This window comes from Aegilops tauschii, chromosome 5, assembly GCF_002575655.3.
Source record: "Aegilops tauschii subsp. strangulata cultivar AL8/78 chromosome 5, Aet v6.0, whole genome shotgun sequence".
Lineage (NCBI taxonomy): Eukaryota > Viridiplantae > Streptophyta > Magnoliopsida > Poales > Poaceae > Aegilops > Aegilops tauschii.
The window spans coordinates 35,037,087-35,056,241 of NC_053039.3; positions in this window are offsets into that span (position 1 = coordinate 35,037,087).

Consider the following 19,155-nt stretch of genomic DNA (forward strand, 5'->3'; position numbering starts at 1 on the left):
GGAATAGTTTCACAAACTCATGCCACCTGGAACACCACCGCATAATTGTCGTGGAATTGTCACGGCAGATGTCCTAGTGTGAGGACTTAGTCGTGAGGCCAACGCATCTTTGTAGTAGCTTGAGAGGGGTTGAGCGGAATCGAGAGACACAACACAAGACAAGGATTTAGAAAGCTTCGGGCCCCGGGAAACATCATCCGGTAATAGCCCTACATGCTATTTGTGGCTAGATCTCATTATGTTCATGAGAGAGTCGCCGCATAAGCCGGCTCCCTCTTTGTGTCTAGCCCTAGAGATTGTTTCTTCTTTCTTGTCCCTCTTGGGGTGCCCTGCCCCTCCTTATATAAGCTGGAGGGGCGGGTTACAAGAGTAGTCCTAGTAGGATTAGGATTACTCTATTACAAGTGGAGTCCTAGTCTTGCTTCCTTTTGTAGGAGAATATTCCTTATGCATTTTCTCTTAAGCCGACCTACCATAACATGAGCGGGCCTTCTGGGCATTGTGCCTAGTCTTCTATCTGACCCGCCGTCAGGGCCATCCGTGAGTTGTCAGGCTCGTGAGTCGTCTGACCAGTGAGCCGCCAGTCCTCCGGCGGGTCATCGGTGAAGCGCCATGTCCGGCCGGGTCATACTTCCGGCCGGGTCATACCGCGGGGTATATCCCCGACATTAGCCCCCAGTTTAATTTGGATTTATCCATGTTAAACTGATCCTGTAAAATTAACACAAGAACAAACTTGATAGGTTGTGCTCCGTGTTAAATATTTTCCTGAACTGGCACCTGATCATCTTTAAGTCCTTGTCATTTCCTCCTGGATACATACTCAAGATCTTATAGCAAATCTCCTTTAACAGATATGTCCAAACCTTGCCAATGCAAAAAATCCAGGCACTTCTTCTAAAAAATCCGGGTCAATAGGCCAGCTTCGTAACCAATTTGCTGACATTGTCTCTTGTAGAGAAATATTACAAGAAATAATCCTTTTGAGTTGGCCTGCAATGCTCTGATTTCACAAAAATATTGGTCTTGAAATATTCAACTGATATTCAGCCATCTTAAAGATGTAGATCTTGCCGATTTATGATTGCCAAAATTGTCGGTTTATAAAACAAATGATGCCGGGTCATGTAATTCTTGCTGATGCCGGGTTAATCTTATGATGACGCCGGGTCATAAACTTTGCAGATTTCTCTGATAATAATATAATACCTGATTTGCTCAAAACTAAGAATTTGAAATTATTCCTCCCTTATACGCCTATCACCTGTAGCCCCCAAGTGCCGGGTTGTCATGCCTGCAGCAACTTGGGACTTGTAATTGCCTTATGCTCATGAAAACTTCAACCAGTGTAGCCCCCAAGGGCCGGGTCATTATGCAATAATGAGCAGGGACTTTGTAGATATAACCATGTAAACTTGAACAGTAACGTGTAGCCCCCAAGGGCCGGCTCAGTAAGATAATATTGAGCTGGGACTTTGTATATAATTTATTGATAATAACATCATATAATATAATCTCCACCATGGGGCTTGAACCCACGTCTACAAGGTTAAGAGCTTTGTACTCTACCAACTGAGTAGTGGACCGTTCAATATAATGGATTAATGCTTGTGTACCTTGAATTTTTGACAGGAGCAATTGGTAGCCCCCAAGGGTCGGCTCATTACAATGTGATGAGTCGGGTCTTCAATAAGTTGAGAAAAAAATGACTTTGCATTAGCCCCCAAGTTTCATGGTGCATGCTGGCAGTGACATGGGACTTGCCTATTTGATGTAACCTCAACTTGAATAATATAGCCCCCAAGTGCCGGGTCGTAAGCCTGCAGCGACTCGGGACTATTCCCTCAATTGTAAAATAAATCTTATACCTTGATAAAATAATAGCCATTGCGCCGAAGCGACTTTAAAGACTTCCATCATAATATTGATAATTATAATAAAAATCCAGCCATGTTGGCTATTCAGGATTTGAATAATATAATCCGGTATGAAAACCTCAATCATTCAATATCATCATGAAAATCCAGCCAAGTTTTGGCTATTAGAAATTTGAATACCTTATCGGTTGACAAGTAGATCCGAAGTTCAAATACTCGGCGGCTCTTGGCCGATGGCGACTTAATGCGCATTCATTGTAAGCTAGAATTTCATAACCACGCGGCTTATAGCCTTTGAAAAAATCAAGAATTGATAACCCTTTTGAAACACCAACTTCAATCTTTGATGATGGGCTTGAACTTAATCATTTATGTAAGTCATAGCTCTGTAAATCCTGCACAGAGTTTAAACAACATATGCCCTGGCGACTTAACGTCAAAAGCCAGGGCGGGTAACCACCCAAATGTAGTCTTATCCTGCACACAAGTAGATCACAAGAACCCTTGGCGGTTTACCGCAGGGCGGGTCATAATATCTCACATATAACCATTGATGTGTATCAAGGAGTCACAGATAAGCTTGTTATTGAATCATAACTTTGAAACATAACTATAATAATAATATCATACCTATGATATTGAATTTTTACTGCCGGTTTATGTGACTTGTGCAGTAAGGGTGATAACCCAATCTTTAGAAGCCAAGACTTCCAAATGTTGATGATTGTCATATGTTGGCGACTTATCATCCAAAGTTAAGCCGGGTTAAATAGAAACCACATATATATATGCCTCAGATATGAACAAAAAAGTCTCAAGACAAAACCAAAGTTTGCTTTCAAAATACTTAAGCCAAATAGAGAGAAAAGATCGAGGCTTCTGATTCGAATACGATCAGTAAACCGTTTCAAAGGGGTTAAGCTAGGATTCGAATACGATCATGTAGCCCCCAGTGGCTTTGGCGTTGCGCCGATCAAGAGGGTACCGATAGCTATGTTCTCTTTGGTTCGAATACGACCTATGTTTGAACAGGAAGCCCCCTAATGATCTTGAGAGTTTTTTAACGACTCTGATTCGAATACGATCAATGTCGGTTCCCAAAAGGGGTTGACCTATGATTCGAATACAATCAAGAAGCCCCCTAGTGAGCTTGGCAGTGTGCCGATAAAGAGGGTACCGACAGCTATGTTCTCTTTGGTTCGAATACGACCTATGTTTGAACAGGAAGCCCCCTAGTGATCATGAGAATATTTAACGACTCTGATTCGAATACGATCAGGGTCAGACCAAAACGGTTAAGCTAAATTCGAAAACGATCAGCTCCTAATGGTCATTAAAGCAGGGTACCTATGTTGGAGTTGTGCTTTGTAACAGACTCTCTTCGGTCCCTTTAATTTTTCCTGAGAACTCGAGCTTTGCGAGAGATAAATTCTTTTCGAACCGGATATTGAGAGCTTCAAAGCTTTGTAAGAGACAAATTTCTCTTGAACCGGATTTTTAACCGGATATGTGAGAGCTTCTCTTGAACTGGATTTTGAGCCGGATATGTGAGAGCTTCCCTTGAACCGGATTTTGAACCAGAATTCTCCATTTTGAGCCAGAAATTTTCCGACGGCCGTTAAACTGGCAATATTTACTGAGCCACGTCCATGTAGCCCCCGAGTTTCCAGGCGGCTCGAGGAGTTGTCTTTGAGATTCTCCATATTTGACCATAGCAAAAGGTGTATATCATTGGTGTTGATAGCGCGATGTGAATCCACAGAATGTTGAGGTGACTGTGGCGGGTTATAAATGATCCCGTATGAGCCGTGTCAGCAACTCGGCCAATGGCTCCTTCCAACTGGATGTTTTGAAGTTAACCAAACTGTAGTGGCGGCGACTTGTGCGCCTGCCCATTGAGCCGTCCAGTACAAACGGCGGTTGATAATACATGATAATTTGCCTTCAATTTGTCGGAAGAAAACCGGGCTACCCAAGCAGTGACTTGCTCATCCTCAATAAACAGCTCATGCAGACAGGTGCGGTCCAGTGTGTTAATGTAGACCAGGCCGCGAGAGATGAACGGAAAAGACGACCGCAACATCAGAGGTGGCTCAGACAGATGAATCGGTAGCGGTGTTGTAAGCCGGCGCGGACGGACGAGTCAATCACGGGCGCGGTAAGCCGGGACGGGGCGTCGGCCACGGGGGCGGACGGGTAAGTTGTCCGTCACATTGTAAGCCAGCGCAGAGATGTGAGCTGGCCGCGAGGGTGGACGGGCAAGTCGTCCGTGGCGTTGTAAGGCAGCGCGGATGGGTGAGTCGGCTGGCACGTTGATGTAGACCGGACTGCAGGGGCGGCGGCTTACACGCGTGTCCGTGCGCATGCTCCATATCCGCGGTATATGAATACTTTTGTAATGTATAATTTACCTGCGTATAACAACACTATAGGGCAGAGTGGTTGTTTTAACAAAAAATCAACAAGTACTTATAAAAAATAAACTGGATGGATATCACCTGATGTGTTTATCAAAATAAATGCGGGCACCGATGTTGGATGATATAGTCAGACGAAAAGAGTTGTCAGATATGCTATTAACTCCGTTCGATCTTTTAAATCTCCGGGCGCGTCTGACAACCTCATAGAGTACTATTTGCACCATGGTCTTTCCATCAGGGAGTAGTACTCCATCTAGTCTGATTGGACAATTTTGCCGGCAGTGACAGCTGTGACTTGCTCAAAGCGCGACGGAAGATGGCAGCCAGCAAGGCGGGAAAAGCCTGAAGGTGCAGGGGCGAGACCGCGGAACGGGTGTCCTCTTGGCGACTCAAACCTAAGGCCAGGCCGGCTCAACGCGCGGTAGGTGTGACACCCAAAAATTTTATTTGGCTTTTTCAAACTTTTATTTGATTTGAGGGAGGTTACTTAAATTTTTCTTCTAAAGAACTCTCCCTCTCAAAAAAAATTTCTTCTGGGACAAATATTTTTGTTTGGTTTCATCCAAGACTTGGTCTTTGGTCTTGGAGGTTTTTCATCTCATGTTGGCTCAAATGTTTTTCATTTGGAAAGAAATTTTGAAAATCTTTTAATAGCCCTATGGCATTTGGAGTGATCTTTTCCCCTTTTCAAAATCTCCTCTTGCCATGACATAAGTGGAAACCACCTCCCAAAAGCCATTCTTCATCTTTGTGTCAAGCTATACTTCAAATCCAGCAAGTTGAACCTCCCCATGATTCTTCTTCCATTTATTTCTTATCAAAAATAATTTCTGCCCTCTACTTTGGCTCTTGGAGATTTACAAAGGGACTACCATTTCTACTTTGAGTTTGGCTTCCAAACAAATTTCCCTGGCTAGTCCTTAGAGCCCTCAACCAAGATCCATGATGATCCACTGGTCTCCAGTTCAAATATTTCAAATTGTGCTTGCTGCAAGTTTGGACCATATTTGCCAAATTTGATGAAATTCAATTGTTTTCTCCTCCTAAAAATCTGAGAAAATTCAGGCAGCCTCTGGATGCATTGAGAGGTCACCTCACCAAGTCCCAGCTCCAGAAAAAAATTTCTTCATGCCAAATCATTTCGTCGAACACCTGAAGGGCACTGTTACTGTCAATGTTCACAAGTTCAGTAAACAGTTTCAGTGAGCACTGTCGTTTTCTTCAGAACCTGTTCTCGATCTCGCCAGTGGCCGCGGTGGCGCCTTGCTGCCTGTTCCCTCCTTCTTATACCTGCGCCGCACGATCACCTGGAGGCTTGCGGGCGTCGGCGACGAGCAGGAGGAGGTGCGCCACCCCGTGAGCGACGGCAGCAGCGGCTTTTGCGGCCGCCAGAGAGGCGCCGCATTGGACGGCACCGTCCAGCGCCGCCCAAGCCACCAGAGGCCACCGCGTGGCCATCCACTCACCCGTGCTCGCTGCAGCCCGTCGTCGTGAACTGGTAGGCGCGGAGCGCGCTCTCTGCAGCCGCCGTGCCCGTACGGCCGCCCCGTCGAGGACCAGCGCATTACGCCTAGCCCGACCGAGGTTTAGCGGGGGAACGGCACCAGTGATCCTCCCTGATGGTGCCTAGCCAACTAAACCCCCTGCCCAACCTCTGCCTCGCCGTAATCGCTCACCGGAGCTATCCCGTTCACGGCCACCCCCTCGGATCGCCTATAAAAGGAGGTCCCGAGCTTGAACTCGAACCCACACCACCTCTGCACACCACCAATACCACGCCAAGCCACTGGAAGAGCCCCGAGGGAGCCTTCTTCCCCAACTCCGGCCGCCTCGACCCGCCACGGGATCCAGCTGGATTCACTCCCGTGCGTGCATCCCCACCCCCAACTCTTGCCAGTAACCTCCTAGTACACCCACTCTTCTGACCCGCGCGTCAATTTGGAGTTTGCAGCACCCACCGGAGTACTCCACCATCGCCCGAACCACCGTCCGCCGGAGAAAGTGTCGCCGTCGACGTGGTGCTCTCCGACGGCCAAGTCCACCACCCACCGATGCGGAAGATCACCCTGAACCCATTGGTACCCTCCGATCTCTCTGCCTCGCCGTGGTTCAACGCCGGCGACCACCGCAGCCTTCGGGCGCCGGCGAGCATCGTTGGAGTTTTAAACCTGACGGGTGGGACCCCCCGTCAGCCTCTCTTCTTTCCCCCCCTCGAACCGTTTTCTGATAGCGCCTTCGGGCAAAATGCGTTTTCTCTTTGGGCTGGCGCATTCCCTACCGAACCGTTTTCTGGTTTTTCAAACAAGTCCCTGTTTCTTTTCTGTTTCATCATAGATCAGTCCTTGGACTAAAACCCTTATAACTTTTTAATAAAAGATGCTTTTTGATTGATTCTTTTTCTGTCAGTCTTATAATTTTGTCTAGTTTTTTTTTACAGTATTTATTTGGAAAATTTTTGGAACAATTTTTATGCACGCGACGATTTTCACGTTAGTGTACGGTTTCGTTATACCGTAGGTTCCGGAGGAGGTGACGGAGCCGCGAACTTCGCCGAGCTAGACTCCGACTTCTCTGAACCAGGCAAGCATGTTTGAACCTTTGATATGATAGGTGTTTTGCATGTTCGCTTGAATGGTTTGTGCATGGCATGTGAGCATCGGTGAGTATTGCGTTGCAATGTAAGGCAACCAACCGTGTGTCCCGAAGTTACTGTGATCTCTGATGAGAGATGGCCTGATCATGTGGTGACATGAAAGGTAGTAAGATGGTGTTGTTGTAGCATGCCAGTCTTACGTCATCCAATAAACTCCGACGTTAACGCGGACTGAGTCACGTTACCGTTCTTTCCCTTTCGTGCTGCCACATGTCTTCTGAAAAGAATATAATTTAGTAAGTTGTTAACCTCTTTCCTTGTACACAGCAAATAGAGGGGCCGGGATGAGGGTTCCATGGCCCTGGATTAAAGCCAGTCATCCGGTCAGGGGGCATGGGTGTTTCCGGTTGGGACCGAGAGGGGGGCACCCCTTAGAGCGCGCGGTATAAATTTGATCCGATGCTACGCGAGGTTGTAGCCTCCCCGTCTCAAAGTTTTTTTTGAACGTTGCCGAGGGTGATTCCTGGCATCGGAATGTTGAATGGGTGTGTACTGGTTAGATGTGTTTCTCCTAAAACACCGTAAACGGAACTAGTCCCTTGTGACTACTGAAATCCGTTGGTTGTGGTTAAATAGTACAAACTCTGTAGAGTCAAATCCTTCCGAGTCATCGTGTCCATGGTCAAGGACCATGGCCAGTATATCCATATCTATGTCAGTCCTCGTGGTAAATCCCCGGTGACAAGCTTGAGTGGTAAATCCCCGGTGAACAAGCTTGAGTGGTAAACCCGGTTGAATTATTATTCCTGTGGATGGACCAACCTTTTATTTATCTCGTACCTGAATATTCCCTTGCAATGATTTAAATTCATCAGCTACTGAAATATTAAGTTATGAAATATAAGCCCTTTATGTGATGTTGCTCAGACGTCCGACTGTGGCACTTTTTTCATTTGCTTTCAATATAAGCCCTTTATGTGATGTCCCTCAGACGTCCGACTGCGGCACTTTTGTCGTTTACTTTCAATATAAGCCCTTTATGTGATGTCGCTCAGACGTCCGACTGCGGCACTCTTGTCACGTATTTTCAATATAAGCCCTTTATGTGACGTCGCTCAGACGTCCGACTGTGGCACTTTTGTCATTTACTTTCAATATAAGCCCTTTATGTGATGACGCTTCAGACGTCCGACTGTAGCACGCACTGTCATTTATTTTCCATTATAAGCCCTTTATGAGGTGTCGCCTTGACGCCCGACTACGACATTGTTATTTCATTTGTATCCTTTCGAGGAGTCATTCAGACACTCAATTGGCCTTCACTACTACATTGGGATTTCGGGAGGACTACCGCCCGACTCCCCTTTTATTTTCCCATGCATTGCTATTTCATTCTCTGAGTGCGCTTTGTTAATCTGTTCATATGCATCATGTTTACATTTGTTATATCTTATGTCCGAACTGTCTTGCGAGTACTTTCATAGTACTCACCTGGCTTATTGATTTGGCCAGATGTTGACGAAGGCGATCTCTTGGATGAAGAGTTTGATAGTGAGTCCGACGCCTAGAGGAATCCCAGTCAGTCCCGTGCGATCCTGGATATTGGTCACTTGTATTATATAAGCTTCCGCCACCCACAATAAGTATCCTCGAGCCTCACTCCGACGCTCGAAGAGCTGTTAGATTCAGGAGTCATGTCACCCACTTCACTTTGACATATCCACCACCGCTTTTATTGTGAGTCGGTAGTTATGCCACCCTATCCGCCTTTATGTGTAATATTGGCGCGTTTGTAATAAATTGTTGAGCAATCTCCGCTCAACCTTGTATTATATTTAGTACTCCTGGTTTTTCTTCTGTGATCAAGAAATTGTCTACCAGTGAGGAGAATTCTTCTCTACTGGTCCGTAAAAGGGATCGGTTTCTCAATAAATATTTTTATTGGAAAACCGGTCGTTTACAAGCTTGGTACCAGAGCCAGGCTGACTGTAGGAAGCCACTAGGTGCGATCGCTAATTGGTTATTAGCGTCTTTAGTGCTTTTTCCAGCATTTTGCAAATGTAGCTATTTTCTGTTGGTCATCATAAATTTATGATTTCACTACTCAGAATTTTTGCCTACTTTTGTAGATGGTTGGCAGCGACTGCGAGACTCGGGTGTTCACGAATGTGCCCGAGGGGTTTGTCAAACTCCTCGTCTCCATCACCAAGCTCGCGATCGGGCCAGCGACTCGTCCGGAGTTCACCCTTTACCAACACAAGCTCAGCGACGACGTGTCTATGCACCGGGCCGTGGTGCAATTCAAGGGAGGACGTTCTGTGTGTCGCCACTTCCGTTTTGTGGGAAGGGCCATGCCTACGGAGAGGCATGCCATGCAGATGGCCGCCCTTGAGGCGATAGCTCGCCTTCGGGATATTCTCCCTTCGATGAAGACTCGTCGCTACCGCTACCTCCCATGCCATTTGCCATATACTTGTCACTATGCATTCACCTTCCATAGGGGAGAGCGAGATGAAGCTATCGAGATGCTTGTTGAGTATCTCAAAGCTCTGGAGGAAGCTTTCGACAACCTCATGGACGGTCTTGTGGCTGCCCGCATGGACTTAGTTCGGGGTTGTTCTGCCAACAGGAGGGAGCTTCTCCACATGGCACCGCCACTGACGTTCGTCTCGTCCTCAGCATCCTATTCACCTGCCATTTTGGCCACTGCTCGCCGTCTGCCTACCACTGAGGAGTTCGACCGGGTCATTGCTCCTACTCCAGTCAGAGCTGCACCGCCTGCCGCACCCACACTACCGCCTGTCGCACCCGCGCCATCACCTCAGCGCAGTGCTACGCGCCTGGAGCCTATTAGGGAGGAGGTGGAAGTTGAGTCTCCTGCACCGCTGGGTCTTACCCTCGGCAAGGGGAAGGACATCTTCACCATCTCCGACTGAGTGCGCCTAGTCGCCGCGCGATGTGTCTGCATGTATGATATGTTTTATATGTACGTTAGTTTGTAGTATTTGTGTGCGCGTCATGTAGGATCCCGGAGGAGTGTGCTAGCCTTAATAACATGTCAGGAGTCTGTACGCACATCCTGAGTGATGTATCGTCTGTTTGCGTATCGCGTGTAAGATATGTGCTAAGCAGTCCTTCTCCGTGCGAAATCAATTTTGTTCTTGAAAAATCTTGAGGTCTTTAAAAGTTTTCGTATTTGCAAAATTTTCCTTGTGCCACTCAGTTCTTCTCTTAAATTTTGCAAAATAATACCCCAGAGTGGAAAAATGTCTCGTCCGTGGACTCGTTCCATGCCAAATCCACCAGAAGAAGTTTATGGAACACAGACAAGCAACAACTTCACTCAGGGACAGTCTAGTCAACAGGACAGCGAGGCAGCCTTATCTTAAGTATGCCGCCTTTTCGAACAAAGCCAGCAGCAACACCAAGAAATGATGAATCACGTCATCAATATGGGAAACCACCGTGAGCCATCCCAACCGCACTCCAAGTTGTCTGAACTGCAGAAGACACACCCTCCAACGTTTACTCACACTGATAGGCCGCTTGAAGCCGATGATTGGCTTCAAGACATCAAAAGAATGTTGATTATTGCTCAATGTTCTGATCATGAGAAGGTGCTTTATGCACCTCACTACCTCGCTGGAGCAGCTGCAGCATGGTGGGAGAACTTCCTACACATGCATCCTAGTGAACATAACATCACCTGGGAAGAGTTTAAGGAAGGCTTTCGTGGGGCACACATCCCCAGGAGCATCATAAAAATCAAGAAAAGAGAATTTGATGACCTCAAGCAGAGAGGCATGACAGTGACGGAATACAACAGTCAGTTTACCTAGCTATCTCGTTATGCCTACGATGAGCATATGACTGAGAACAAAAGAATGGAAAAGTTTTTGGACGGCCTGGCGCCAGCACTAAAATGCCAACTGGTCGTACACACTTTCCCAGATTTCAAAACTCTGGTTGACAAGGCCATTACCTTGGAGAATGAGCGCCGCAGTCTGGAGGATATTCGTAAGCGAAAGAGGGACAAGACGACTCTTGCTCGCAACAACCGAAGCAAAACTGATGTTCAGAGGATTGAAGCGAGAAAATCCATGCCTACTGCTCTAAGGCCAACCAGACAGTTCCATTCAAGGGACAAGGACTTTACATACCGTCCAGGGGTCACTTGCTATGCTTGTGGAGAGGAAGGGCACTATGCCAAACAGTGCCCAAAACCAAGGAACTCGGCCCCCAAGCTGAACAATGGTGGGAACAATCCAGCCCCCAAGCGTAACAATTTCAATCCCAACAACAATCACAGGAAGGGTCACCTGAACCATGTGACCAGGGAAGAAGCCCAGAATGCCCCAGACATCGTACTCGGTACGTTCCCTGTCAACACAATAATTGCCACGGTTTTGTTTGATTCTGGAGCTTCTCACTCGTTCATTTCGAAGAGTTTTGTTTTGCAACATGGTTTTCCGATACTTCCTTTGGAAAAATCTATGATCATCAAGTCCCCCAGAAATAAGCAGATCACTCAGACTTACTGCCAAGGAGTGATTATTGAATTCGAAGGACTAAAGTTTCAAGCTAATCTCATTGTGTTGGAAAATAAAGGACTGGATGTTATCCTAGGGATGGACTGGTTGACCACCAACAAAGGATTTATTGACTGTTTCAATCGGACTGTGATTCTCACTCATCATCACGGCAAGACAATAAAAGTTACAGCTCAAGAGAGACCACGGTCACGGCAACCAAAGTTGAACAAAGTGGACATTTCAGAACTGAGAAAAGTTCCAGTGGTGTGCGAATTTCCCGACGTAATTCCAGAAGAACTACCAGGCATGCCACCAGACCGAGAGATAGAATTCAGCATTGAACTAGCACCCGGCACCACCCCCATTTATAAGAAGCCTTATAGAATGGCACCATCCGAGTTGGTAGAATTGAAGAAGCAAATAAAGGAATTACTGGACAAAGGATTTATTCGAGCCAACTCCTCACCATGGGGTTCGGCAGTATTATTCGCCAAGAAAAAGGATGGGACACTGAGATTGTGTATAGACTATCGAGCTCTCAATATGGTCACCATCAAAAACAAATATCCGATGCCACGGATAAATGACCTATTTGACCAGCTCGCACAAGCCAAGGTGTTCTCAAAGATTGATTTAAGATCCGGATATCATCAATTAAAGGTACGGACAGAAGATATCCCTAAGGCAGCATTCACCTCCAGATACGGATTATATGAGTTCACAGTAATGCCGTTTGGACTGACGAACGCCCCCGCATATTTCGTCCACCTCATGAATAAAGTGTTTATGAAATTTATGGACAAATTTGTTGTGGTGTTCATTCACGATATTCTGGTATACTCAAGGACACCAGAAGAACAGGCTGAACATCTCAGAATTGTATTGGGAGAATTAAGGAAACCTCAATTGTACGCCAAATTTAGCAAGTGTGAATTTTGGCTAAGACAAGTTGGTTTTCTAGGCCATATATTGACCCAAGAGGGCGTGGCCGTAGACCCAAAAAAGTCAAAGCCATACTTGACTGGAAAACCACCAGCCAACGTACTGATGTACGGAGTTTCCTAGGAATGGCTAGATATTACAGAAGATTTATTGAAGGATTCTCCACTATGGAAAAACCAATGACACAGTTGCTCAAGAAAGACAAGAAATTTGTATGGACGGAAGCGTGCGAGAAGAGCTTCCAAGAACTCAAGAAGAAACTAACAACGGCACCGGTTTTGACCGTGCCAGACATACACAAGAGTTTTGAAGTGTTTTGTGACGCATCCCGGAAGGGCCTCGGGTGCGTATTGATGCAGGACGGCAAAGTTGTCGCGTATGCTTCCAGGCAACTACGGAAACATGAGGAAAATTATCCAACTCACGACTTGGAGTTAGCAGCAGTCATCCATGCACTCAAAGAGTGGAAACACTTTCTGTTGGGAAATCGTTGTGAAATATATACGGACCATAAGAGCCTTAAATATATTTTCACACAACCAGAGCTAAATTTACGACAACGACGCTGGTTGGAATTGGTCAAGGACTATGATGTCGGAATTCACTACCACCCAGGGAAAGCAAATGTAGTGGCAGATGCTCTTAGTCGGAACCCCAGCCCGGGCAACGACAGTCCACAGAACTTGAGGCCTGAGTTTCAGCAGGAGTTCACTAGACTCAACATGGTGTTAGTCTCTGAGGGCAACGTATCAAATCTGGAGATACAACCCACCCTAATGGAACAAATTAAGAAGGCTCAGCAGGGACATCCCAGCATCGAAGGTATAAAGAGAAAAATGAGCCTTTGCAAGGCTTCAGAGTTTGACACAGACAATGAAGGAATATTATGGTACGGGGACAGACTTTGCGTACCAAACATCGAGGAACTCAAGCAACAGATCCTAACCGAAAGCCACACCGCCCCATATTCGATCCACCCTGGAGGAACCAAAATGTACAAAGACATTCAGGAAAGATTTTGGTGGCACGGTATGAAAAGGGATATAGCCACATTCATTGCTTGTTGCAATTCTTGTCAGCGCATAAAAGCCGAGCATCAAAAGCCAGCAGGGCTACTACAGCCAAACAGGATACCTGAGTGGAAATGGGATGAAATTGGAATGAACTTCAACGTCGGACTACCTCGATCACAACACAGAAATGACGCCATATGGGTCATCACAGATAGGCTAACCAAGGTAGCACATTTCATTCCCGTGAAGACGACCTACTCCACTCAAAGGCTAGCTAAGCTTTATCTCTCCCGTATAGTTTGTTTGCATGGAGTCCCAAAGACTATAATATCCGACCGAGGCACTCAATTTGTCTCTAAATTTTGGGATCACTTAAAACAAGCCCTGGGCACGCAACTAGCATTCAGTACAGCGTACCACCCTCAGACTGACGGACAAACGGAACGCGTGAACCAAATCCTAGAGGACATGCTGAGAGCCTGTGTGCTCACCTATGGGTCCAGTTGGGAAAGAGAGGACTTTCTTCAGGCAGAGTACCCACATCTATTTGAGGATCAACTGAAATCTCGGGGACGAGCTTTTTCCTAAGGGGGTAGGTGTTGTGACACCCAAAAATTTTATTTGGCTTTTTCAAACTTTTATTTGATTTGAGGGAGGTTACTTAAATTTTTCTTCTAAAGAACTCTCCCTCTAAAAAAAAATTCTTCTGTGACAAATATTTTTGTTTGGTTTCATCCAAGACTTGGTCTTTGGTCTTTGAGGTTTTTCATCTCATGTTGGCTCAAATGTTTTTCATTTGGAAAGAAATTTTGAAAATCTTTTAATAGCCATATGGCATTTGGAGTGATATTTTCCCCTTTTCAAAATCTCCTCTTGCCATGACATAACTGGAAACCACCTCCCAAAAGCCATTCTTCATCTTTGTGTCAAGCTATACTTCAAATCCAGCAAGTTGAACCTCCCCATGATTCTTATTCCATTTATTTCTTATCAAAAATAATTTATGCCCTCTACTTTGGCTCTTAGAGATTTACAAAGGTACTACCATTTCTACTTTGAGTTTGGCTTCCAAACAAATTTCCCTGGCTAGTCCTTAGAGCCCTCAACCAAGATCCATGATGATCCACTGGTCTCCAGTTCAAATATTTCAAATTGTGCTTGCTGCAAGTTTGGACCATATTTGCCAAATTTGATGAAATTCAATTGTTTTCTCCTCCTAAAAATCTGAGAAAATTCAGGCAGCCTCTGGATGCATTGAGAGGTCACCTCACCAAGTCCCAGCTCCAGAATTTTTTTTCTTCATGCCAAATCATTTCGTCGAACACCTGAAGGGCACTGTTACTGTCAATGTTCAGAAGTTCAGTAAACAGTTTCAGTGAGCACTGTCGTTTTCTTCAGAACCTGTTCTCGATCTCGCCAGTGGCCGCGGTGGCGCCTTGCTCCCTGTTCCCTCCTTCTTATCCCTGCGCCGCACGATCACCTGGAGGCTTGCGGGCGTCGGCGACGAGCAGGAGGAGGTGCGCCACCCCGTGAGCGACGGCAGCAGCGGCTTTTGCGGCCGCCAGAGAGGCGCAGCGCTGGACGGCGCCGTCCAGCGCCACCCAAGCCACCAGAGGCCACCGCGTGGACATCCACTCACCCGTGCTCGCTGCAGTCCGTCGTCGTGAACTGGTAGGCGTGGAGCGCGCTCTCTGCCGCCGCCGTGCCCGTACGGCCGCCCCGTCGAGGACCGGCGCATTACGCCTAGGCCGACCGAGGTTTAGCGGGGGAACGGCACCAGTGATCCTCCCTGATGGTGCCTAGCCACCTAAACCCCTGCCAACCTCTGCCTCGCCGTAATCGCTCGCCGGAGCTATCCCATTCACGGCCACCCCTTCGGATCGCCTATAAAAGGAGGTCCCGAGCTTGAACTCGAACCCACACCACCTCTGCACACCACCAATACCACGCCAAGCCACTGGAAGAGCCCCGAGTGAGCCTTCTTCCCCAACTCCGGCCGCCTCGACCCGCCACGGGATCCAGCTCGATTCACTCCCGTGCGTGCATCCCCACCCCCCAACTCTTGCCAGTAACCTCCTAGTACACCCACTCTTCTGACCCGCGTGTCAATTTGGAGATTGCAGCACCCACCGGAGTACTCCACCATTGCCTGAACCACCATCCGCCGGAGAAAGTGTCGCTGTCGACGTGTTGCTCTCCGACGGCCAAGTCCACCACCCACCGACACGGAAGATCACCCTGAACCCATTGGTACCCTCCTATCTCTCTGCCTCGCCGTGGTTCAACGCCGGCGACCACCGCAGCCTTCGGGCGCCGGCGAGCGTCGTTGGAGTTTTAAACGTGACGGGTGGGACCCCCCGTCAGCCTCTCTTCTTTCCCCCCTCGAACCATTTTCTGATAGCGCCTTCGGGCAAAATGCGTTTTCTCTGTGGGTTGGCGCATTCCCTACCGAACCGTTTTCTTGTTTTTCAAACAAGTCCCTGTTTCTTTTCTATTTCATTAGTCCTTGGACTAAAACCCTTATAACTTTTTAATAAAAGATGCTTTTTGATTGATTCTTTTTCTGTCAGTCTTATAATTTTGTCTAGTTTTTTTATAGTATTTATTTGGAAAAAAAATTATGCACGCGACGATTTTCACGTTAGTGTACGGTTTCGTTGTACCGTAGGTTCCGGAGGAGGTGACGGAGCCGCGAACTTCGCCGAGCTAGACTCCGACTTCTCCGAACCAGGCAAGCATGTTTGAACCTTTGATATGATAGGTGTTTTGCATGTTTGCTTGAATGGTTTGTGCATGGCAGTGAGCATCGGTGAGTATTGCGTTGCAATGTAAGGCAACCAACCGTGTGTCCCGAAGTTACTGTGATCTCTGATGAGAGATGGCCTGATCATGTGGTGACATGAAAGGTAGTAAGATGGTGTTGTTGTAGCATGCCAGTCTTACGTCATCCGATAAACTCCGACGTTAACGTGGACTGAGTCACGTTACCGTTCTTTCCCTTTCGTGCTGCCACATGTCTTCTGCAAAGAATACGGTTTAGTAAGTTGTTAACCTCTTTCCTTGTACACACCAAATAGAGGGGCCGGGATGAGGGTTCCATGGCCCTGGATTAAAGCCAGTCATCCGGTTAGGGGGCATGGGTGTTTCCGGTTGGGACCGAGAGGGGGGCACCCCTTAGAGCGCGCGGTATAAATTTGATCCCATGCTACTGTTGGGGAACGTAGCAGAAATTCAAAATTTTCTACGCATCACCAAGATCAATCTATGGAGTCATCTAGCAACGAGAGGGGAGGAGTGCATCTACATACTCTTGTAGATCGCGAGCGGAAGCGTTCAAGAGAACGGGGTTGATGGAGTCGTACTCGTCGTGATCCAAATCACCGATGATCCTAGCGCCGAACGGACGGCACCTCCGCGTTCAACACACGTACGGAGCAGCGACGTCTCCTCCTTCTTGATCCAGCAAGGGGGGAGGAGAGGTTGATGGAGATCCAGCAGCACAACGGCGTGGTGGTGGAAGTAGCGGGATCCCGGCAGGGCTTCACTAAGCGCAAGCGGGGAGGAAGAGGTGTCACGGGAGGGAGAGGGAGGTGCCAGGGCTTAGGTATTGCTGCCCTCCCTTCCCCCCACTATATATAGGGCCAAGGGAGAGGGGGGGCGCAGCCTTGGCCCTTCCTCCAAGGAAGGGTGTGGCCAGGGAGGAGTCCTTCCTCCCCAAGGCACCTCGGAGGTGCCTTCCCCCTTTAGGACTCTCCCTTTTTGCTTATCTCTTGGCGCATGGGCCTCTTGGGGCTGGTGCCCTTGGCCCATATAGGCCAAGGCGCACCCCCTACAGCCCATGTGCCCCCCAGGGCTGGTGGACCCCCGGACCCCTTTCGGGACTCCCGGTACAATACCGATAAAGTGCGAAACTTTTCCGGCGACCAAAATAAGACTTCCCATGTATAAATCTTTACCTCCGGACCATTCCGGAACTCCTCGTGACGTTCGGGATCTGATCCGGGACTCCGAACAACTTTCGGGTTACCGCATACTAATATCTCTATAACCCTAGCGTCACCGAACCTTAAGTGTGTAGACCCTACGGGTTCGGGAGACATGTAGACATGACCGAGACACCTCTCCGGCCAATAACCAACAACGGGATCTGGATACCCATGTTGGCTCCCACATGCTCCTCGATGATCTCATCGGATGAACCACGATGTCGAGGATTCAATCAATCCCGTATACAATTCCCTTTGTCAATCGGTATGGTACTTGCCCGAGATTCGATCGTCGGTATCCCGATACCTTGTTCAATCTCGTTACCGGCAAGTCTCTTTACTCGTTCCGTAACACATCATCCCGTGATCAACTCCTTGGTCACATTGTGCACATTATGATGATGTCCTACCGAGTGGGCCCAGAGATACCTCTCCGTTTACACGGAGTGACAAATCCCAGTCTCGATTCGTGCCAACCCAACAAACACTTTCGGAGATACCTGTAGTGCACCTTTATAGCCACCCAGTTACGTTGTGACGTTTGGTACACCCAAAGCATTCCTACGGTATCCGGGAGTTACACAATCTCATGGTCTAAGGAAATGATACTTGACATTAGAAAAGCTCTGAGCAAACGAACTACACGATCTTGTGCTAGGCTTAGGATTGGGTCTTGTCCATCACATCATTCTCCTAATGATGTGATCCCGTTATCAACGACATCCAATGTCCATGTTCAGGAAGCCGTAACCATCTATTGATCAATGAGCTACTCAACTAGAGGCTTACTAGGGACATGGTGTTGTCTATGTATCCACACATGCATCTGAGTTTCCTATCAATACAATTCTAGCATGGATAATAAACGATTATTATGAACAAGGAAATATAATAATAACCAATTTATTATTGCCTCTAGGGCATATTTCCAACAGTTTCCCACTTGCACTAGAGTCAATAATCTAGTCCACATCACCATGTGATTAACACTCACAGGTCACATCACCATGTGACCAACATCCAAAGAGTTTACTAGAGTCAACAATCTAGTTCACATCACCATGTGATTAACACTCAATGAGTTCTAGTTTGATCATGTTATGCTTATGAGAGACGTTATTAGTCAACGGGTCTGAACCTTTCAGATCCGTGTGTGCTTTATGAATATCTATGTCATCTTGTGGATGCTACCACGCGCTACTTGGAGCCATTTCAAATAACTGCTCTACTATACGAATCCGGTTTACTACTCAGAGTCATCCGGATTAGTGTCAAAGTTCGCATCGACGTAACACTTTACGACGAACTGCTTTTCACCTCCATAATCGAGAAAATTCCTTAGTCCACAATATACTAAGGATAAGTTTGACCGCTGTCATGTGATCCATTCCTGGATCACTATTGTACCCCTTGACCAACTCATGGCAAGGCACACTTCATGTGCGGTACACAATAGAGCATACTGTAGAGCCTACGTCTGAAGCATAGGGGACGACCTTCGTCCTTTCTCTCTCTTCTGCTGTGGTCAGGTCTTGAGTCTTACTCAATACTCACAACTTGTAACACAGCCAAGAACTCCTTCTTTGCTGATCTATTTTGAACTCCTTCAAAATCATGTCAAGGTGTGCGTTCTTTGAAAGTATCATTGGGCGTCTTGATCTATCTCTATAGATATTGATGCCCAATATGTAAGCAGCTTTTATCCAGGTCTTCCTTTGAAAAACTCCTTTCAAACAACCCTTTATGCTTTCCAGAAATTCTACATCATTTCGGATCAACAATATGTCATTCA